At 36.0% G+C, this 25,322-nt stretch overlaps 1 protein-coding gene and 1 non-coding gene across 6 annotated transcripts in view; both read right to left on the reverse strand.

The window, feature by feature from the left end:
- schip1 (schwannomin interacting protein 1) overlaps positions 1–25,322 on the reverse strand; it is a 253,101-nt gene that overhangs the window by 118,845 nt on the left and 108,934 nt on the right. The window lies entirely within an intron of this gene.
- trnak-uuu (transfer RNA lysine (anticodon UUU)) lies at positions 9,280–9,352 on the reverse strand. Its single transcript has one exon. It is a non-coding gene; the product is annotated as a tRNA-Lys (tRNA).

Genomic DNA, 25,322 nt, shown 5'->3' on the forward strand with positions numbered 1-25,322 from the left:
CCTGATTGAGAGGAACTCTGATGACTTCTGTTATGTTCCTTTTGACAAGAAAGAGAATGCATGGACAATTGATGTTCAATGTACTGTATTCTGCACCGGGAATGGATTATATTAACAATTTTCCATGTGAGCCAGCGGTTGGATATTTTAACTATCACTATGCTGGAAAAAAAAATCCACATTAATTTTATATTAGCATACTGTACAGTGTAACCGACAGAGGCCCAGCAAGCTGTAAAGTAAATGTGAGAATGCGGGTTCCAGGAAATACACAATCTTCACTGTAGTCCATATTCATTAAAAAATCATTTGGATGTTTCATTCCTTCTCAGAAAGTGGATATATATATAATTAATACATAAAATTAGATTTTTAACAACCTAAGGCATAGGCTTCCATTTTCTCCCCCGGATTCATAGCGCATAGTAGGCATTCAAATTTAACTACTGACCCCTTCTTCCAGTAATGACTGCAAGCCAGCTCAAGGCAATGCAAGTTATTAAAATAATGTCAATGTTGTGTATTGGAAATGTATTTCTTTGGGATACGAGGGTATTTTTGGACTTTTCCAAAACCGTTGCATTATTGTAGATGGAATCACGTGACAAACAACAAAGTGAAATGATCGTTTTTTTAATACTACGAACTCCGGTCACCTGTTGATACGTTTACAAATGCTTGTTAGCACATGAGGATTTGTGATGCCAGGCCAGAACCCACTGAATAATCCGCAACAACATTCGGCAGACTGCAGGAGAAAGCATGGGGGGTCTGTGGAAATGAAATACCAGAATGCCAGACGTCTTCTTCCAAGGGCTAGAGACTGACTTTCCTTTTATGATAAAAAAACCCAAACAAAACAAACAACTCAGGCAAAAAAAAAAAAGGCTACTGCTAAACTGCATACAAATGTACTTAAATATAAGCACTATAAATCTTGTAATTCTTTACAAAGATGACAAACTACTACAAAATGTGACATTTATTGGTGATTTATTGAATTATCAAAAAGTCAGGTATTTGGCTTACACATAAAGCATCAGGTGGAGTGACATATTTCATACAGCCATCTGGTTAATGGGAAGCACTTTACATTAAGCCCTGCAGTGGGTAAAACCTCAGGTGAAAACCCAGAGAGATGGAAAATGCAGCACACTTAACACCATTCTTATTTTGTCAAAATTCTGAATTTTCCACTGCTTTCTGCTTTGAATAAGGCCTCAAGGCATTCTGCAGTTCTTATGAATTCTGCCTTGCTTTGAAGGATTGATCCCATGTTCCAATACAATAATGCCTGCGCAATATTTTGTTATATCTGCTAAAATACGATGGGTCGAGCTGCGTTTCTTGTTATTGGAGTTTGAATGATTGTGCCTGGAACATGAAACAGATTTACATAAATTTCTCACAAAGGGGGAACAATTCTGCTTGCTCCCTTTTTAGTCTGACATTCACTACAACATAAACACATTGTGATTGAATTTTCATCAAAAGGAAGAGAAAGAAGTACACTTCTTTTTTATTCTTGATCCATACATTGCACTTGCAAAATCCAAATTATTTTAAAGGCATTCTTTTGCAGGTCTTTGACTTATTCAAGGCGGCAAATGGCTTTGTAACAATTCTTTGATGCAAGCCTTCAGCCTATTTCTGACACAGCCAACAAAAATAAATTCCACTAAGGCGGTTTAGTACACAAGGTATCTACAGTACATCCTCAGTGGTATTTGCATGTCTAGTTCTTGGTCAGGTCATACAGCTTAGCAAAAAAGCAACAGTCTCCAACTTTAGGCCCCTACAACCCTAAATCACTTGTAATTTACAGATTAGGATCGTTTTTTTAAGAAATAGTTGAATTAAGTAAGTAATGTTTTAATGAAGAGAAAATTTGAAAGCTGTAAGGATGGTTGAATTTTGTTCCCAATGATTTCTAAATTACTTAATTGGAAACACCACCTGTTTGATAGACCATAGTAAATGTGTTCCAGACCTTCCGAAAGTTAGGATTTAAAAGTTAAAGTACCTATTAAAGCTGCTGGACTGGGGTTCTGCACAAACAGGGTTGGGGACCCCTGCCATAGTAGATACACAGTATGTTGGATATTGAGCTCAGTTCCATAAAAAAATAAAATAGCTCCCTGCCTAATTGAACTGTAAACATTTCCCTCTACTAGGATCAAACCCCTGATCAATATTCCTCAGCTTATCATGAGAAATTGCCAGACTCGTGTCATACACTGAAATAATGGAACATAAACGTAAACATTCAATTGGAATAAAGAGCAGCAAACACTAATTTGCGCAGAGATTTGCTGATTGATCATTTTTGAGCCATGACTTAATACGATGGATATTAAATTAGTCAGCCAGAAGAAAGGCCAGGCTTAAAATCCACTGAAGCACAGTGGGAGCTCAGTATCCGAGAACGCAGAAATCCCAAACAGCTAAGATCTTCAGGATCTATTAAAGTTTGTCAGGAAACAGCAAATATGATTGAAACTGCTGTTGACTGGAACTGCCTCAACATGTCTTACACGCACCGAAGAATAAAATAGAAATGAAACCCCTGAGCCTTCGCTGGCACACTTTTTTCTTTGTTTCTTCTTTTAGTTGCTCTTTGTGTGTAAAGTGAAAAAGGGGTGTCATGATATAATATAATAACGATGCTTCCACATTATTTTTTCTGTTTAGCCAATTGCCTCGCCACCAGTAAATTAAATGATTGTGTCAGAATAAACATCCATTGAATGCCCCCGAAGCATTTCAATACCAAGACAGAGTGATATTGTTTGTTTTAAGTTCATGACTTTTAGGAAGACACAGTGCCGCAAACATAAATACATAGACTATTATCGTTTATTAAACATCAATCATATTTTCCATTTACAGCTCTGAATATAACCTTCTGTTTTCTTTCATTTACAGAAAGAGCAGTATCTCAGGATGGTTTAAATTGCAGTTTTGTCTTGAAGTTTTACATTATTTTTTGAACAGACAGCGACTCTTCCTTTACAAATGCCGATCTCTATCAACATATAACCTGAAATAAGACTAGGGCAAAATTCCTTTGTCATATGGAGTTTCAGATGCATTTTGGCATACAGCTCAGCTCACTTTTCACATTTTCACATCTCTTAACAGCTGTTACCTCATTGCTTGGTGTCATATGTTGGCAACCAGACACATGAGACATCACTACAGTTCAACCCAATTCCATGGGATTTATTTGATGTGCTTTCCATGACAGCATACATTTCTTTGTACTGGGATAATATATCCTCTAGAAGACTACTTGCTTCAGAGAAACTAGGATTTACTGTGTTCTTAAAATGTGATTTAAAGGAAAATCATGCATTCCACGTTATTTGGCATGTGAGAAAAAAATCCCAAATACTGGATTGAAAACATTTGCTGAGTACAGTATGCTTATGGAATGATTCTAGGGGACCTCTTTTACCTCTTGTACTTTTTGATGATAATGAAAGCTCACAGAGCTGTGAAATGTGTGTGTTTTTCTACTGAGAGCTCTGAAAACAATACAAACAAAATGATAAATAGTACAGTTGAGGAACTGCAAACAACAGAATGGATGTGATTACATTATGGTTATCTCATGTTTATACATTTATTTTAAAGCATCAACATTATTATTATTTTTGAAAATTCTGAGAAAGAGCTTATCTGCTGCAACACTACATATTTACATAGACTAAAAAAAAAACATTTCTCATCTTGATGTAGTATACTCACCACCAAGAAGCTATTTGGGCTCATGCATAACTGAATTTCATTAATTTCTTTTTGTTCTGCTTTAGAATAACTGTCACCGTGTCTAATCCTTCAATGGTAAAATGCCCCAGTGAAAAATGAATACTACTACTGGAGAGTCACAGAAAATCTCAAGATCCACATACAAATGGCAATGCAATGCCATAAATGTTATAGGTCATCAAGAAAAGATTCCCTTCTTGATAGAATGCAAAAGAAACACATTTAAAGAGTTCATTGGATACTGTGTTTCAAGAAGCTGACAAAAACCCTCACAGCCAAGCGCATCTGAGCACGGATTAATGATGTGTGAAATTTGCAACTTTATGCCTGCAGTATTTAGACCAGCGCACATAACTTTTAAAACACATTTTATCTTCCTCCTTGCAACCTATTACTAAATTCCAGCTTATAAAATTTTATAGCTTTTTATTTACACTGTTCCAAACAGCATGTCTCAGTAGCTGTTTGCTGGTGAATTGTAACCTGCCTAATTCTGTGCTCGATGAGAGAGTTCAACAGCAGAACAGACTTGGCTGCCCCACTGGTCACAAGAAGCAGGCTTCCCCTGAAAAATGTGAAGAGGTTTCCAGCGGTTTGGCTGTTGCCTTTACTCTGCAATTCAATGGCAGCACAGGATGAGGCAAACAACAGCCCCAATATAAAAACTACCAATGCCATCGGAGTATAAGAATATTGAAAGAAAACTTGTTGAGGATTCTTTTATAGACAAAGACGATCAGTGCACTCTTAACCTCAAGGGTATGAAAAAGAGCAGAAAACAAGTTGATTTATCCAAGACAATTGCAATCAAGGGGCTTCAAGCTAGGAACGGAATTCTGGAAGAGGCAGCACTTGGCCAAACTTACATCCACCAGGGTAACTTCAGCTTTGCCTCATAACCGAGGGGCCCCGTCACTTGTTAAGTGACTTTGTAGTGTTGCGCTGTGGGTGATGTTAGTTCTGCTGCGCGCACTGTGCCCTCCAATGTGAGTGTCGTGTCACAAATGAAAAGACCAAAGGATCCACATCCTAGCACACTATTAACACATGCCTACCACTGATGGGCATCACACAGCTCTCTTCACTCGTTTTTTTCTCTTCAAAGCATGACAGATGAGCTCTACCAAACACGATCACGCGGTTTTAATTTATTTGCATGGCGAGTTGTCAGAGAAATCCAAGAAAAGATTTCATGTTTCCGTTTTGTATTCTCAACCTCTCTGCTGTTTCATGGGTGTTCTCTTCTTGTTAAAGCAATATTTCAAAAGGCAGTGGTGCATGGGCTGATTTGAGCATTTCTCCAATAGTCTATTGATTGTGGATTTTGATTGCCTTAAACATGAGGAGCTCTGAGTGTGGAAAGGCTTACAGCTGTAATGTTGGAGCTGACACTACTGGTGTGTAAAAGTTTACATTTATTGTAGATAAAACATTTCAGTAGTTCCAGTGTTTTCAAATGCATGTCACATCCATGCTAATAAGGTAGTGCTTAAAGTTAGTTTTAGGCTTACACAGCTACATTGTTTTTCTTTGGAATTACTGTAAGTGATAAAAGGTATGAAAAATAATAAACAACAGCAAACCATAAAGATTTAAAGAAAAAAATATTTGAATTATTTCTGTATTGCTGAAATTGAAGTCAGGGTTTGAAAAATATGAAAAAGCAGTACAGAACTGAATTGGGAACAAATGCATGCAATAAACAAAGCCTCCAATATGGCTCAAGACAAGCATTTTCCTGTCATGCCAGGTGTGGAAGAAATGCTCCAGCAAGATTCATCATTCCTCATTAAAAGCAAGTTGAAAAGCATACAAACACAGGCAGTGAATGGCTTTGAGCTACAGCTTAAGAACACACACAGTATCCCTCCAGAGGATTCTGTGGATTTGTATTTTGATTTTTACGTGGTCTTCTGAAATGAGTACAAGAACGTAGCTCTAGCTTGCTGTTACTTAGCGACTGTCAGTCAAATATACAGTACAATGGGAAAAGCTCTGAAGCATCCTTGTATTCCTACTGAATCAGGTTGTTAAGCTTCCCCTTGCATGTGCTAACCAACTGTATTGCTTCCATGATTTTTCAATATGTGTTTTATTCTTACTGCGCCACCAAAACATTAATCAAACTAATCACCTATAAAAGTAAATTGGTTGTTATACAGTTATGGTTAAGCTTGAATTAATTAAACAATTATATGATCAATTACAGGTTCCGAGTATGTAATGGCTCCACAGCATATGCAGCTATAATACAATTGAATCTCTCATGCTCAACTGTTGTCACTTATTTTTTGTCTTCCATGGGATCTGAAGTGCTCACTGTTCTGGATCATCACGGCTTAAAGGTTACTGCTGTTGTGCTTGTTGCACTTTGTCATTAGCTAATTACAGCATGTCAGGGTTCTGGCTTTTATTGACTTGCGATAGCTGGGTGAAATTTTCAAATGTGTTTGGAAGATCATATTTTTTTTCCAGTGAGTTATGTCTGCATCTTCCTGTTTCACATTTAAGCACAAGAGCACACTCAAGCCATGCGAGTGAGAATACATTCCTTAAGCTATTAATGGGAGGGCAATCCTTTCGGCTATGTGGTGTAATTCTGTTTAATCATCTTAGCCATGAACTACTAATGCTGTCTAACTGTAGGTGCAGCACAGATTAGCTCTGGTATATTATGTCTGAAGGGCAGGAAAATCAACTTACAAATCACCTTACTAGGCAGTAAGAAACATATTGATTTAATTCTATCATGCCTAGTATAGTATGGAATTCTTAATATGATTTCCCATTAGCCAGAGTTTAGTGAAAGTGTACAATTTTCTAATTGACCTGTCTAATTGGATTAGTGTATAATGACAATCTGTATGTCCTTGACAGATCTTTAGCACAGACAGTTTCTATGATACAGATTGGCTTTTTTCATTCATATTTTTTCATTCATCCATTTTACCTGTTACTGCCCTGCAGCACTTTGAGAATACACAAACCCAGTCCTAAGAATCATATTCCACTTCTGATGATTGCATTATTGAATTCCTATTAGTATTCCATGTGAGGTGACTGGGCAGTTTAGAAACATCTACACCACCTTAAGTGCCTTTCTGTTTTTTTTTAGTCTAAAAAAACGTATCATGCTGGTACATATTTCCTACTAACCTATCACCCAGCTCTTATGACATAATTTTTTTTTTCAGTCTGATGATACAAATATTTTTAAAAATCACTTTATGTGCAATGTAGAGTTCTTTATATGAACTAATAAAGGAACTGAAATACACAAAATATTAGCATTTTATATCAGATGGCAACTTTCTAATAAGGCATATTGTACATGAGTGAGTAAACTCCACCTTTTAATACTTGCTCTGCCAAATCTATGCATTTTTTCAGTCAAAAAAGCAGAGACTACAGTTAATTTGACCCTCTGCCCTGAAAGTAAAGAATACTTTGTCAAATGACTGAAAAAGAAATCTTAAAAAACATTAAAGTAGGCTAACAAAGAGTAGTAGGTTTCTCTTTTCCTCATTTTGTTCAAGATAAACTGACAATATTTCACATCACCTCATGCAGTTGGACGGAATACTGTATACTCCCCCGGTTTATTAATTCAGAGTGAAAAAACTAATCAAGTAATCATTAATAACTTGGAAAGACAGCAAAGTGATTGCCTTATGGATTCTGATTGAGTTTCTGCTGAAAACAGCAAAAAATAGTGTTTTGCTTTTTATGTGTCTTTTTTTTAATGCTACCTAGTGAAATAACAGACTGGAATGTTGCTTGTAATTGCAACCAACAGCTGGATCCGTGAATTCATTGTACATGAGAGACAGGAAGAGACAAGACACCTACTCCTTTCATTTCCAGTCCATTATTCCTCTCACGTTAGATAACCACAGAGATTCTTTATTGTTACACAAAACAGCAACAAGACCTCTTAACAAGATTTTTTTTAAATCAAGTTGCTCCAGTTACTCCTGTAACATTTCACTGCCACAAATATATTATGTTGGAAGAATAATTAAAATATTGTAATGTAAGTGTGGTTTTAGTAATAGAAGGAGAGGATGAATAGAGATTAAAGAGTTTAGATATTCAAATCAAAATAATAGCCAGTCCTGACACCAGCCAGAGTACAAGCAATTTCTAAATGTCAATAACACAGCCCACTGGTCAGGTGAAACCAAGAGAGGGGACATGGCTCCTTTAATCTTCTCTTCTCACAATTTGAAAGAAGTAGGCAATAGATTACTATTAATGTAAATATTTATTGATTCACCTACACAAGTCACAAAACGTCAACACTATAATTTACTGTACAGGCTGATATTTAAAAGAGGAGGGAGTTGTTAGAGCCCATCACCTTTATCAAGTGTTCTCCACTAGGCCCAATGACTGTGCCCAGTAGCGGACATAAGTCTTTATTAATGGACTGCTTTCATACTATCATTAAACTTCCACAGACGGGACCTCCCTCAAAACAGATGCTAAAGGTAACACAACCTTTGGTCTCGCACAAAAATTCATGCAAATAAATAAGTTGTTGACAGAATTTTTCTGGCAGAGACACTTAAATGGCCCCACTCATATGAAAACGCAGCTCTTTTCCTTAAAGTTCCTTTGGTGCCCAACACCTCATTGTACTCCATCAATAAGGGCTCCAGTGGTGAACACTGCTTTTCTCTTCCAGGTGTATTTTATTTTCAAGATTGGTCACTCTGCTCATCTGGAAATTTTAAGTGTTCAATGATCCAGCCTTCTAATCTTCACTCACATAGGGACCCCTTTGTAGCATAGGGGTCACCAATTAATAAAAGCATTTTTACACAACCTTATCAACACCCACAACATTGTAATGTAGACACTTGTAACACACAGACAAGTGGGAATAGAAGTGCTCTTTATGAACTAGGATAATTTAGTTTTACTATCCTTAAAGGGACTGCTCTCAGCAGCCCTCAAGAAGGTGTGAGGTCCTGACTAACACAGGGTGGGAACCTGAGACCACAGATCAGGATGGGGAAACATGGGACAGTCACACATGTACTGTACACTTGCATAACATTTATACAAACCCCTGTCCTTCCCCGCAAGTCCCAGGATGTCCCTGCTAGTTCCCCACTATTCCAGACAGGTTCCTATCTATCACCTGTCACCTGTCTGATGAGGGCGCTACAATATTTTAGTGTTGCTCTGGTTGGCAACATGGAGACAGTTGTGTTCTATAAGATCACTTCATTAGCCATACACAATTTCTTGCATTAGGAAGTTGTCTTTTTGCATACCCCAGCTTCCTATCCATGAGACACACAGGCACAGAGAATCTTGGGGGTCAGAGCAGAGGGTCAGCCATTTATACAGCACCCCTGCAGCAGCTGGGGTTAAGGGCCTTGCTCAGGGGCCCAATGGAGTAGGATTCCTCTGCCAGCTGGGGATTTGAACCACCAACCTTCCAGCCACAGGTGCAGATCCTTAACCACCATGCTCTTCCCCAGACTTGAGTCACCGTCACGCCAGAACAGGGACTTGAACCCTGGACCCTCAGATTAAAAGTCTGATGCTGTACCGACTGAGCTAGCTAGGCTCCACCTTCTTATACACTAGAATTCTTGTTACAACCAGCTAGTGACATTACCCATGATTCATGGAGCTCAGAGCTCACTATGCACTCAGATGAGTGCCTTTTACTGGTGAAGCCATTCAGGAGGCTTGAACAGACCATCATTTTTGGGATATTTGCATTAATCAGTGGATAGTCATTGATGTTGATTATTTTTTAATGTATACAGTACATCAAAATTTAAAGTGGCTTATTAACAGGTCTATAGATAATACAAATACAAATATTTGTGTTAGTAAGGCATTTCATTTTATTATGTAAGTAATTAAAGATGCTAGATTGTTTCTATTATAGTTCTTTTCATTTTTAAAGTGCACTTAGAAAACACATACTGTATACTGTATATAATCAATCATACTTTGCAGCAATTGATAATAATAACAGAACTAGACAAAGGCATAAAATGAAAAGTGGTGAAGTACTTTAGTACTGTATCTACTAAAATCCATATGGGAAAAAGACACAATAGAAGTAAAAATGGCAATGACTGTGAAGAGAAATCTTCTTATACAGTATGTAGACAATATACAGTATGTATATAAAATAGTTAGCCAAACAATAATGTTGTTTATTAAAAACTGATAGATTTTCTGCATTATTTTTATTTCTTTTATAGCAAAGCATCATTAATAGCATTAGCCAAGAATATAACATGAATAGGCTGACACTGTATCACAGTCCAGCACGTGATCTGTTGAAGTTGCTCAAAAAGCAAACAGTGCAAGAAGACAATTCTCAGACTCCGAGGAAACAAAAGGAAACCTTAACTTACATCTATGAGATCGTATTAATAGTAAAATTCCACGGAAGCCCAGTTTGATTTTGCCTTCCCATGATCCACATGTGGGACACTCCTGGCTTCTTCAAAGAATGGAAACTCAAAAGTATTAAACCGAATGCTAAACCCAACTTAAATACTCATGATAGCCCATCACACTTTATTACACTTCAGACTGGCGATATCTGTCAAGCACATACCATTAAAGATCTCTTATGGCGGCTTCTGATAGAAACACAATGAATGACACCGGCTTGCCTGGACAATATGGATGGCTGTCTCCTCATGTGCAGCCACGTCGCAGGCTCATCAGATGCGGCCCACGAACTCATTACAAGGAGCGGCTGATGCTCAATCAATGACTTGGCAGAAGGATGAAAAGTGTGAAATCCAAAATCATTCATCACAAGAAGAGGTACCGCAGAAAGAGGGGTTTGTCCACACTTAAATGCTATCTATAAACACGACTTCACACAATGGGAGCACTAAAGCGATAAACCAAGTGTTGCAGTATCTCTTAGTAATCAGCAGAGATCAGGCTCTCTGCCTTCAAGCATAATCAGTTAGTGAGACTTCGATCTCTATTAATTAAATTTGTCACCTTTCAGTTTTTTAAACACAACACACCACACGGTATAAACATGTTTTATTTGTTCTGCAATATGTCTGTAATATGAAATGGATATACTTCATTTTAAATTCCCGAACAAAAATGAAATAAAAGAAAATGAGGTTTGGGTGTATTTACATCCCCATTTCTCTCCCGTCACTTAAGAAGTCTGTGATACCTTGACCCAAAGGAAATTTACCCATTTACATATTGATAATGTCAACAATGATGTTTCTGAGCAAGAAAGGATTCACGATGAAGTAGCAGAATAAATAAGTTTATTAAAATATCATATGGAATAATTACAAAAAAAGAAGCCTTCGTCTTTTAGATCAGACTTGTCTTGCAGTTTTTAATCTTTTCACAGACGCCTTCTCTTTAACAACATAGAGTAAATCCCCTCCTGCTCCCTGATATTCTGATATTACATTCTGTCCTCACGATAAAGCAGTGTTTAAAGCAGTCACAGTCTGGGCTCACTCACACTAACAACTCCAAGATTTAGCTCAGTTCTCCTCTGGATGACTCATTGTAAAACTCTAGTAGTACCAGCTAGGAATGTTTTAGAACTGAAGTCACATGGACTGTCATTTGACTTCTTTTACCTGCTGTATTATCTAAATAACAAAAGCTACAAAACTAGAAAACTGTACCCTGATCCTTTCTAAGGAAATTCTAGCAGCTTAGCAGAGTTTTAGAAACATACAGAAAAACAATATTCTTTTGGCCGGTCACATGATTTTTTATTTCACACTACAATAAAAAAAACTAAACACCCTACTATACTGTACTTTAGCCAATTTTAGCTAAATTATCATTTTAAATGTCTAGGCCACAACAATTTAAATTTCACAACGATTGATAATTTCTCACATATGAATCACAGGTTGTCGGTGATAACGATGAATGATGGATGAACTGTGTATATTTTAATCATGGAAAGCTATAACTGCTGTTGTGCAAAGGGAACAAACACAATTAGCACAGAGAGTTTAATAAGTTCAATTATTAACCAAAGGGATTAGAAAATTATATAGTTAGGTGTTTTAAGTAATCATTCTTGGCTACCCTGAATCAATTGGAAATCTGGCTTTGTACTTTATGTTCTTACTTAATCTCCATTGAGATGACAAAATCTGTATACATTCTTAAGAGAAAAAGTGTTGAGAAACAGTAGGATATCAGTTTACAGTTACATATAATCATAATTATATATAGTTATACTCAGATTATAAAATGCTGTTTTTAGAAATCACCAGTGAATGGCATATTATTGATATTAAAGCAGCATCTCCAGGCTCCCAAGTAAAGACCGATATCATCATAGCCCCCATCTGATATCAACTCTTTCCCAAAATTTGAGTTTTTAGGCAGCATGGTCACCTGCTCAGTAACTATCTGTCACATTGTAGCCACATACTGTTTGGAAGGGGATACAGCGCAGGTAAGAGTTGAATATGAGTGGACAATTTGACAACATTTAGGGTCTAGCCAGATGTAGAGCACAACAAGTACCAAGCCTTCCCATCTTTTAAAGTGATGCCATTCATAATCTACATTTTGTATATTATAAAAGCAAAACAGTAAGGTAGAACTTACTTAAAAATTAAATTTGAGAATTTCTATATCATGAAATATAACATGCAGAACACATTCATAATGCAGCACTCGATGAGCTATACATGCGCATTCCCTGTGGTCTTGTTGTATAATTCAATAACGCAAGCTGTACCGGTTTCTCGACTCGTCTCTGAAATGGTATGTCTATGGACATGTCAGTTTTAATTTGAAGGAAAATCCTGCCACAATGATTCTCAACTCAGTATATTTTAGAGACTGTGAAAACAAATGTTCACGATAAAATTGTCTATGCAAAACATACTTCAAATAGTCACAAAATTCAGCTTTTTTCTACCTCCGGGATAACAGTACTTAGTCAGTAATTCAAGACTATTATATCACCCATCCATCCAATTTCTAACCACTTTATCCAATACAGGGTCAGGAGGGTTCTGGAGTCTATCCAGGCAGGCAACAGGAGCAAGACAGAATACACCGTATGCAAGACGCCAGTCCATCGCAGGGCACACACACTCAAACTGGGACCAATGATTCTAGAAGCCTATTAACCTATCAGTATGTCTTTGGACTGTAGGAAATCACAGCACCCAGAGGAAGCCTACACAAGCATGGGGAAAACATACAAACTCCATGCAGATAGCACCCCGGGAATTTAAACCCAGCTGTGCAAGGCAGTAACGCTAATCATTGCATCACCATTAGTGGTTGAAAAAATATTTTTGATCTTCACTAACATACTCTTTTTTATTTACTTAATTTTCAAGAGGACATCTGTAGCTGTAGAAGGGCAGGTGAAACAAACTGTTGTCATTGCAGCTTAACTTGTGTCTGCTGTACAACCTCTTAATTTCTTGTAAATAGCCACAGTGGGAACAAATTATGTAATAATGACTTAATTTGTAAGGGGTTAGGAATTCACATTCTCACATGGTTTTAACGAGTTTTATTTGATATAAAAGGCCATGCATGGGCCAAGTGGTGTGTAGGTGCTTTTTTTTTTTTTTTTGGGGGGGTTGCTTTTGGCCTGCCGAAAGCATAAAACAATGCTGCCTGGACTGTACTAATTATTGTTGACAACACAAAACTCACAATTCTACAATGCAGTTATTGTTGAATAAATAGTCTATCACAAAATCCTCATTTAAAAAGAATCCAGATTACACTTTAGTTTGAGAAGAAGCCAAATACATTTTAGATTCCTGTAACTGATATTTAAGCTCTGATTGCCATCATTCACAAGTGTATCTCAAAAAAGCTTTTCAAATTAATAATGTGGATTAATTTGTATTGTTTGTTCACAAAATGTTAATTTACATTATTCTTTTTTTGTCAGACAGTTGTACAATTCTCTGTATATTATACTTCCCATAGACCCTCACCTGATAGAGGAATGGATGAATGAATCATTAACCTATAGCATATCCATGCTGTTTCAGTTTCAAAATATCTTCAATTTCCAATGAGACAATGAGGGAATATGTTTGCGTTTATTAGTGTATCCTAAGTTTTATGTTTCTTATTTGACTAGTCTTCATCCAGAATTACCATCTCAAAATAGTTTTATTGTGCCATAACACATTTGGCACTGCCCTTTCCTGTTTATCTGTTGTAGCAGATTTCCAGCAATTCCACACACACAAAAATATATTTTTAAGGTTTCTTCCAGTGTGTGATCTTAAAGTAAGAAAAGATCTTATCTGTTCTGTGGACCTGGACATAATTCAGCTGGTTCTGTTTTCTTTAGTTAAGAGCCATCTAAACACTATGAAGAGAACCAGCAGATAGCTTTAGAAGAGTATTTACAGTACGTCAGCAGCATCACTTCTGGTAGGGAAAAAAAAGATAGGAGCCATTAAAATGGTCTGCCTACTTTGTCATATCTTAACTGTCATAAAAAATATTCCTCATCCCAAGAACTATTTTAAACTTGAGCTGACAGGTGCATGGAAAATCACTCAAGCTGCATTCAAATGGAGTTCATGTCTCTCCAGTGTGCATTATTCATGAAAGGCAGTACTTTATGGCTCTGATATTGCCAGATTTGCCTATTAATTGTTTATGAAATAGAACATTCCTCAACGGGCTAGGGGCTTGTGTTGTGTGGAATATTAAGAGGCCTATGATTGTACGTAACAAAATTAATGCTGTTGTATTACTGAAGCATATAAACGATAATGAAAAAGTTGCGCACCTCTTCATAAAACTCAAGTCATCCGTGTAAACGTTTATTACTGATTAACAATGGTCTCATCAGACAGCAGGCATCACTACTTGTCTGGTAATCTTTTAATTTTGTCACAAACACACAAATTATTAGATTTCATTTTGTCTGCATTTTTGTGTCTGAAATAACAGATGGTTATGGAACAAAACAAAAATTTCAGCCCTGAAGGCATGGGGTTCTTACTTCATGGGGGTGACCTTTCTTCTTTAGGTCAGTGACAACAGGTTTGGTATTATTCACTAATGCAGGCAGTGTTTTATTACAGTTTTTTTTTTTTACTGTATGCATCTCAGTAGGAAGCTGTGTACCATTAAGTACCTAGCAACAAAAAGGAAGTGCCTAAAATAACACAGCAGCAGACAGAAGAGAAGCACTACAGTGGTAGATGACCACAGAGACCAGTGAATGAAATACGCCTTTTGTTTTTTAGATAAATGCAGGATGTGCTTGGTTGCAGATGCTGGTGCAATAATAAGCTTTGGATGACATTAGCTAGAACTGCTATGCCACTAGGCTGCCATAGCACGAAGCTCAGCGTGCCAATCTAAAAAGAGCAAGAGAATAAACATCTGCATCTGCAGTTAGAGCATAGCATTTTTAATTGGACTTAGCAATTATGCATTGTGTAACCAATCACGAATCAATGGGCTTTGAGCTGTTCTCCAAACATATTACTTAAAGCAATAGCTTTTACTGGATGTTTATGCTTGAAGCACCTGAAAGTAATACATTGTATTCTGGAAATCTCTGTATGAAGAGTTACCTTATTACAGTATGTACCTTCACTTATTTATCAAATGTTTTATTCCTATACATTTTGCACAATTGAACATATTTCTGTGACAGAATGGTATTTTAATACATTTTTAAGATTATTAAGGGAGAAACAATAGCCATCTTAGATTAATTGTATACTGTATACCTCTAAATACTGTATATTGACAACTCTTCACACAGAAAACAATTGTGATTTATTTTATAAGTACAATTGTCAATCTTAATATTATATATTTGCAGTTGTGCATGACATGTGTTGAATCAGTTATGTATCTTTTTTCAGTAAATGTGTCTTTACAAAGACCAGTCAGAAAGGGGAGAAAGGACTACCTCAGCAGGACTGCTGTTATTCAGTATAGACCACACAACCTGATTTAAGGAAATTATCTTGTGTTAACTTATGTATAGTAGTACTGTTTATACTGTACCGTGCTATCATGCAGCATTAATAAACATTGTGAACCAGACAAGATATGTTCAGTTCACAAGAAGCTAAATGGATGACATAATAGTACCTAATTTCAATAAACACAAACTCATTTTATAACTTTAGTCTAAATGTTAATTAATGGAAATAATGCAGTATGTTATATTTGATTAAAACCTCAGTTTTTTAAAAAAACACAAGAGTGAGGTTAATATGTGCTTGTGAGAGGTTGGGCTTGATGATTTTCTTTCAGCTGATGTGCTTTGTTTTCTAATTTTGAAGGTATAATACTAAATATTTTTTGATTAAATTACATCTTAATGTAATTTGGATTCAATCCAGCATCTTAGCAAACAAACTTGTTTCTCTTTAAATCTCATTCATCCAGAATGGAGTGAGATGACAGCCACATTAACAAGGTGCATGCATCCTGAACAGAAAATAAATGTCAGTAATTACAGGTGGAATACATTGTGCCAAAGCTATCCCATGCTGTCTTTCCTAAAAACAAAAAAACACATAAATATCTCTATATATACATCCATTTTCACTGTGCTTATCCTAGTACATCTGCTTATAGATATTTATTTTTTCCTTCCAGTTATGTAACACATCAAAATAATATACACAGTATACAGCTAAAACTGGGGTTCTAAAGTAATGATTACAATAAATTGCTTCTACATTTTTTTTAATTAACAAGGCCTGCGGTGCATTCAACAATAGAAGCATTCCTAATGCACACAGCTCTAGATTAATCAGTATGTTTAAGAAGTGAGTTGGTAAGAATCCTGTGTGATAACAGCTTTTAGGTACTCAAAGGCACAGAACTGGAATGTGAAAATGTCCTTCAGACTTGGTATCTACTCTAAACATTTTACCAATGGCCAGTTTAATGGGCCATTCAGTTTGAATAATGTTGGGTGGTGAACTGATGAGGTTTAAGTGTTTTTGGAATTTAAATCCTGATATCTCATTTGACACACCGACTAAGGATTGGCAAAGCCAATTCTGCACACAAATCATTAAAAACAGAACATTTATATCTGTGAATGTTGTGTATACATCCAGAATGTTGTCTTCAGTTTCCATCAGAAAGCCAGCTATAAGCCTCAGCTGACCAACGATGGTGGAAAATATTTTTACTTGAATTAATTTCAATACTAAAAATTCTACAATTGTCTTCTGCAATGCATAAAATTACCAGAATCAAATTTCCCCAATTTGTTATTATAAAGACAAAAAAATTACTGGTAACAACAGTAGTTATTAAAAGCAAAAGCATAGATAAAGAGGGACTTGGCATTTGGTAACATACAGTAACACAATAAGAATAAAATAAATAAAAAAAGATACAGGAATAGGTTTGTGTGTTGAATTACTTTATGGGCATTATAAGTAAAAATAAAAAGTCAGTGAAGGAAAATCCAGGCACAGCGCTAATTCAGTTTAATTGTAGATTAAAAGTGCATTATTAAATTATCAAAATTAAATTTCACAATGATATGAAATTCTTTTAAAGAGAAGTCTTCCAGGGTGAAGCATGGCTGAAAGCAACTCATAAATTTAGAAGTAGAACATCCAGTTTATTCTAATCCTTAGATTGACTTTCTGATTTTCAGAAAATGCAGATTAGATTAGATTTGCAAAGGATAACAGGTTCCCCTCCCCCTTATCACTTATCAACAGTACACAACAAAAAAAAAAAAAAACAAACTGAATTAAACTGATTCCCTGTCAAAAAGTGATGTACTTACAGTAGTCACCCAACTCCGGCTCTTCAAAAGTTTGCTAAATCTCCACAGGTTTACTGGAGCTAACGAGATTGCATAATGTACAGCTTAAACCTTTTGCGAATTGTCAAAGCTACAGCAGGTGTCCGTTCTTTCTGAAGTTGTATGTTGGGTCACCAATTTAGTTTTTGTGGTATCGACTAGGATCATATTGTCCCGTTCAATTTGCTATGAAAGAGGAAGGTTACTTATTCAAAACAGGAAAGCCTATTAAATATTTCAGTGCAAGTGCCATTACCACACTTACTGTAGCAAGTACAAGAATGCTTTTCCATTTCTGCTTGTACATAGAGATTGCCGATTCTAGGATGGCCAGCTGCATCTTAATCCTGCATTCAGGAGGTGATCTGGAAATGTTTAGTGAGATTGCCACTGCTCTGCATGCAGCTAAATGCTTCCTACCTCACACACCTTTCTGCTTCACATATTCTGTGACTGGGGATTTCTGGAGTTGGGCTTGTCAGATCATTTTAGTGAAGACATGTACTTTGGGAGCGCTGTGTCATGCAAACAGGCACAATCTGCTTGTGTTTCTTTATTTAACTCTATTACACCCTTACAGCTGGCGATGTGGGTGTGCTTCAGTATGCTAGAGCCTTAAAATAATGATAAATGTGCCCCTGGAGATTATCCTTTTCCATAGACTTTCAAAAATCCATCTTTCCCAATTCATGTTTTATTCATAAACACACATATACATTGTAATATGGGTATTCTGGATTTGTAAAAGAAAGAAATTTAAAACATAAAATTAATTTTGCACTGGCTTTCCATACCGGGTATACAGTGGCCCTGCCTTCCACTCTGTTTTCCCCAGATAGACCCTGACTCCTGTGATTCTTGGTTTGATTATACATGGAGACAAACATATCTGGTACAAAAGATTGTACATATTTATCCTTTGCATCTGGAAAAAATTCAGTCATGTTCTAACTTTATACTGTAGGTTATGGTTTAACAGTTATTGACCGAAGCACAGGGACATTCTTTTACTGTATTTCATATGATGTGTGCTTCAATTAATGTACATATTTAAACAATCATCAATGTTGTACCATGCTATGGACAATTACAAATGAGCATTCACAGTTCTACTGCTTTATTCTGAAGGACTAATTAGTTGCAAAGTTCTTGCATCTCCCTGCTTGTGAATGTGTTTGTTTGCGGTCAGCCAGAGTCTTTAATTAAACGTTTCAGGCCAATGTTGAACATTGTCAATATTTTGTTTGCTAACATAAAACACGCCACTGTTTAAGATAAATACTTGTAATTAGAAGGTTTACAGTAGAATTGAATTTAAAATGAATCTAGGGGGACATCTATTAAGGGAGAGTTCTACTTCCAAATGACATCTGAAGAAAAAGCCTTTTGATTATGCTAATTTCTATTGCTGTATTGTTTTATTACCAGGAGGGCTATGTTGTACAGTACCTCTTTCTCTTCATTTCCCACAATATCAATGTTAACATATTATGGCAGAACAGCTTATTGGTGGGTGAAGAAAGATACAATGCATTCAAAGGGTATAAAGGATTAAAAGAAAATTAGCTTCAGTTGATATTTTCTAAGGAAAGCACTAGCAATCTGCTATTTTTAAAATTCAGTTTGCTTCAACTGCAAATTATCAGCACAAATGAAAAAAAAACCTACTCTGCTTCACCTTAACTATTGGCATTTTTTGTCAACTATTTTGTAAACTCAATTCAGAGTTTACATTTCTGTGTGCAATCTACAGTATGTGTGCTTAAACCAGCTAAAACAATAGGGAATCCAATGTAATCCCATGTCAGAAATGACAACTTAATCAGTTTAAGTAGGAATAATCTCCTGCTGATGTCAGGTATGCAGATCTGAAGCTGGCTATATTATGTTCTCATCTCCTCAGGCTGTAGGAATGCATTTTAAAATATATATAAGCACTCAATAAGCCAAGGAAGGGTAAGATAATGTGTTTCTCAGTTAGATGATGTTTAATTACTGTATAGGAAGAAAAGCAAGACACTGAATATAAAACTTTAAAGGGTACTTGACCCTTAAGGCATCAGAGCATCAGCCTGCAGTGGACTCTGTTAAAGGTTCAATTCCATTGAGTTTTGGTGAACAGTGATTTCTTGCATTTCAGTGCCTCTGGGCTAACTCTGTGCTTTACCATTTTTGCTGCTGCCAAAGCTTAACGTGTAAATGTGGATAAGGGAGACCAGTGTGATTCTGAACCCTTAGGAGAAAGAGCAGGTGTTCATCATTCATTTGAAAGGGTGTCAATTACATCCCTGAGTAACCATTAATGCATTTTCAAGGCAGTTTTTCCACATTTTTTCTCAAGGCAACCCACGTGTGAAACAAGATGATTTTAAAGAAAATGAATGTGAATGTATTCCCTATTCACTGTCTTATTGTAAATAAATTATTTTTTGCTGTATCCTGTGGTATCTGGAGTAGATCCAGATTAATTTCCCTTGCATGCAGAAACTACAGCCCTTTTAGCAGTCTTCTTTATTCTCTGAAAATATATGTGCAAACAGCATTTCCAATTGTTTTCACACCGCACTGAAATTGGATAAGTTTGGGCTTCTGTGATGAATCCAGTTTCAATAGTCTCTTCCCAAAGGAAATCGTTTAAATCATAATATCAGACAAATTATGATCAAATGAAGAACGGTATTCAAATTACTAATATTGGGACATGAAAGTTAAGGAATCAATTTTAGAAATCAAGAAGAAAATAAATTACTGAAGCAGTCTAGCTCTACAATGATTAGTAAGGTTATCTAAATTGGTAGCATTATACTTAAACCAGCTACACATATTTTTACAAGAAATGATGAATTAACTTACATCTATCCACCATGTGCCATGACTTACAGTATAAATCCAAAGATTTTAACTGTATGTTTCTCCCCTCTGTAAAACACACCAAACAACATGAAATTAATCCCGGAAAGATGTAAATTCTTGCTTCATCATTGCTCAATGATGTACACTCCTTCTCTACTCAATACCAGGCTTTACCCTGCTCTGATGGCCTCAGATAGTAGAGAATGCCAGTTATTTAGACACAGGCCAGATTTAACATGGGCCCCACTCACCATGAAAGAGGTTCACCTTAATCCAAAAATGTTTCCACTGAAACAAAATCTTCTGTACATAAATCATTCTTAACTGTTACTAAAGCTCTAATATAAGAACATACAGACTCATTTAGTTTGTCACTTAAATTAGATTAGGTTATTCAGATAATTCAGCTAGACCTTAATTAGTTAAATTAAGTTAAACTAAACAATGATATAATGCAGGTGGGTAGCTGCGTCAGCATGCGTAGGCTGCAAAGGAACAAGTAATAGGTTTATTCCATGCTGAAAAAAAGAAGAAAGAGAACACAACGTTTCGGCCGTGGAGCCTTCTTCAGGTGTCAGGTTGATTGATATTATATTAGAGACAAATGATTGTATGATCAAATATTTTAATATTTGTTGAGGAACTGTGCAGGAGATCTTTAGTGTGATAACTTTCTTACAATATTACAGTAGGATATTGTGATGTTTTGTGCATTAAAGTTACTTAGCTTAGCTTCCATGTTTCACATTTTGGATGGCAATTTCAGTTTTCTGTGTGATAAAAAATATCAAACAAAAGGGTTCTGTCATGTGGTAAATTGATTGTGCCAGTTTACATGGGAGTTCATTACCTTAGGAGCTACCCTGCCTCCTAGCAACACTGCAGCTTATGATAAGTTCAGCTTGACTCCAGCAGCCCCACAAATTTCATCGTTTCCAAACACAACTTAATTGTGACATCCTGCGTTTGTGACAAAGATCATCAAGCTAAGAAGACCGAAAAATAGAACTTGGCCTTTAACTCTTTCACTTGTTAGTTGGTTGTTTACTATTTCACTGTTTCATAATTAATGAGGGTGACCCTGAGTAGAATATTTTAGGAAACAAGAAAGTGTTAAACAGGGAAATCTAGAATGATTCTAACATGGAATGATATAAAAATAATATTAGATTGTGCTTAAATTTCATAATAATAATAATAATAATAATAATAATAATAATAATTATTATTATTATTATTATTATTATTATTATTATTATTATTATTATTATGGAAGCTAATAAGGTATTAATATCATGCAGATTCTCTTTCCAGATCACTATTCTATATATAAACCTGACTCTATCTAGTTCAATTGTTAGGCTATTTCTACCCATTATTGTGACATACAAATGGTGTTGTAAAGGGAATCAAGGTTTCTATAAGTAGCGAATACACAAAAAAATGCTCTTAAATATTAAAGGTCAGGAACTGCAAACTTAGCAGTCCGACCTTTTCACAGATTGAAGAGACACTGTGGAGCATTAAAAGTTGAAGGTCAATCTAATAGCCCATAAGCAATCATCAGAAGTTCATTAGCTTCAATCATCCAGACAGCTCCCAACTGAACATGGGTCACACTAGTTTGACGTAACACTGCTTAAAACTCCATTTTAGATCCACTTTAATCTCCTAAAGTTTGTATCTGGCAACTGCATTGCAAGTGCTTCAGTAACTAGAGTTACAATAACACAGGAGAGAAAAGAGTGAAATCCCATTGGAATTTAAAGGACAAGATGAAGACATTTTAAGAAGGCTGATGCATTACTTTAATTATGTATTCATGAGTTCTGTGGATATAAATACATGCAAAATATATAGATATTATACAAAGACTGAAGAACAATATGAACAGTTTGAAGGCTCTTGCTACTGCATATTTTTCCTGCTTTCAAAGCTATCCATTTCTCTGGATGTTGTCAGATGTCTTTTCTTGTACCTACTGCACAACAGCAACGGCAAATGAAATTCAAAACCTGAAAATGAGCTTCTGCAGCCTCCTATCATACTGTAACATCTTGGTCTACCTGCAACAGGTACTGTACATGTTTGGAGTATCTTGCAAATCCTGGGGCTGAACTGGCAGACTATTTGACAGAAAACAAGTTCATTTTTTAAAGGTTTGAGGAAAAAACAGCATCGCAGTGACAGTAAAACACTGAATTGTAAAATAAACTGTTATCAGATATATTATTTTGTTTAGTAGCCTTAGTTATTATAAAGATAAAATAACTTGTTAAAGACATCAAAATCTGAAACAGAGATGAATAATAATCATCCAATAATAGCTACATCGATTTTTAGGTTTCACACACAGAAAATGTTTATGGAACAGTCTAAGTATAAATGATTAATGCAAAACTCCTTCCCAGCAGCACAGCGGCATGTACAGTATACAGAATTTATGGAATTCTACAAAGAGATAAGTGATCATTATATGGACAATATTCCTCTACTCTACTTTCTAATGATATACAGTATGGTTCATGGGTGTTTTATAACTACATTCTAAAAAATGCATTCCTGACAGGTTCCACTGTTTTGCATCTTATACACACATTTGGATACTGTCAATCTTCATGAGTCTAACAGTCAATAACACAACATTTTTGACGCAAGCAAGAAGATTTTTCTTTCAATTCAGATTAGTGTGCTGACAAAAAGAGAACACTTTTACTATCAGTTTCTTAACATAATGTCTCTCAAATTATCATCAATGGCCATGAAAGGCAATGCAATACAAAAAATAAAGTGGAAAAGTTGACTGGATTTCTGACAATGCAATTCTTGCATTGACAAGAATGCAAATACTGCCGCTAATCTCAGTGGTAAATACCAGCCTTTTTAGCTTGAACCAACAATTCAAAATGCACACTTCAAGAGGAAAACAGGAATAGACTACAGTATGATAAATTAATTCACTTAGTCCATGAGTGGACAACCACAAAAGACAGATCACTGATACTGTATCTACCAGATTGTAATGATGAAGTAGCATTAGGCATATTAGTGTCATTTTAAGTTATGGATGTTTAAGAAAAACAAAGTATCAAAAATGTCATAAATTCACATCTCCACATTAGTGTATTAAAATTGCTGTGACACCATGACATCTGAAACACATTGGGTATACTCTAATATAGAAACATTGCAAAAACACTGACTACAAGCTTTAGGGACCATGATGTTAAACAATATTCACAATTCACTCCTACTATTACTATATGTTTCACATTCTTTAAAACTTAACAAATGAAACTTCTTTAAAAATGTAAGACAGCACTGATAGCTGAAAACTATTCCTGGCCAAACCCTGCTGTGTTTCTAATAGGACAGAAACAGTTGGGTGTAAATTACACTGTTGTTATTGAATTCGGCTAGCCCTGACTAAGTATTACACTCTGCCATTGGTATTTGCTATTCCTATTTTTGTGCTTTTAATCTTAAGAATTTCTTCTATTTACAATATTGTATTCTAAAGCACCTAAGGATGCCTGCAATAGGAAAAAAAAAGGTTTAGAAATAAAAGTTGTAGAGCACTGTAAAGTATCATAATGGAAATCTTAGAGAACAACACTGGGTAGAAAAAAATCTTCAAAGAGGCTGTGGAAGTCAGTACGCTGTTTTCGGTCAGCTTAATTGGTTTTATTTTGTAGCTGTAATGCAAGATTAATAACACTGCAAGTGAGGGACTGCATTGAGCACATGCCCCTGAGCACCTGCTGCGAAATGAGCTGTGAAAGTCTATGGTTTCTTTTCTTAATAAAATGATTAAAAAATCCAATGGAACTTAAACTGATTTGTCCCCCCCCAAAAAAAAAAAAAACAACATCTGTGCAGAATTGAATGCCTACCCTGTCAGTGAACCTGGTTCACATACTGCATACCAGTATTTTACAGCTCTGATCCTGGGGGACCCCTGTGTCTTCTGATTTCCATTCCAACTGGGCCTTTAATCACTGGTGCTAATTGGTGCCTGTAACCGATCTGCTTGCTGGCTTAGACCTTTTTTTTCTGCACCCAGGCTAAAGTGCAGTACAGTACATTTCTTCTGACAACAATGGCATACAGAACAAGACCTGGCCTCGCCTCAGGTTTGCTCTTTACTCCCATATTTCTGACTACAAAGCTCATAATAAGTGACCAGTGCATGGTGAATAGTCATGGGCGGGAACTGAAAAATCCTGACATTTGTTTATCTTGTTCAACTTATCACATATCAACAAACATACTGTACCCGAATGAGATGTCAGTTTCTACAATTCACTCATTTGTACAGGCATTGGTACTAGTAATGAATCCCATTCAACTTTTCACGAGCTAAAAACACATTTTAGGTTACTGAAATAAATTAGTCAATGGCTGAAGCAATTTGAGAGGACTTAGTGTTGTAGGCATGGCCTCAGAACTGATACTCTTTAATTCTTAATTTACTATTTAATTAATTTCCGTCTATCTAACCTTTTTTGCTATCACTTACAATTAAAACAATATAAAGTCCCCCAAATACTTGCAAGAGTATAACACATGGTCAACTCCTCCCACTACTGTACAGAAGATTATACCATGATTCCTTAGATCATGGGATAATTCTTCCCTAATCATTTTTATTCATTTTAATACCAAAATGGTTGTGAAAAAAACAGATACTGTGCATTCGTGATGGTGAAAACAAAACTGTTACCCTTCTATGATACCTTGCACAGTTCATAACACCACCTTCCAAACAAGGCATTAGGGCAGCGGTGCTCTAACAGATGCTACAAGAGCCCAAACGCTACCCTGGGAAGAGATGAAAAAGAATGACTTACATTGCAAACATATCAGTTTAAACCATTGAGACATTTTATTGATGACAAGCAGGATGACC

This window comes from Lepisosteus oculatus, chromosome 13 (genome assembly GCF_040954835.1).
Source record: "Lepisosteus oculatus isolate fLepOcu1 chromosome 13, fLepOcu1.hap2, whole genome shotgun sequence".
Taxonomy (NCBI): Eukaryota; Metazoa; Chordata; class Actinopteri; order Semionotiformes; family Lepisosteidae; genus Lepisosteus; species Lepisosteus oculatus.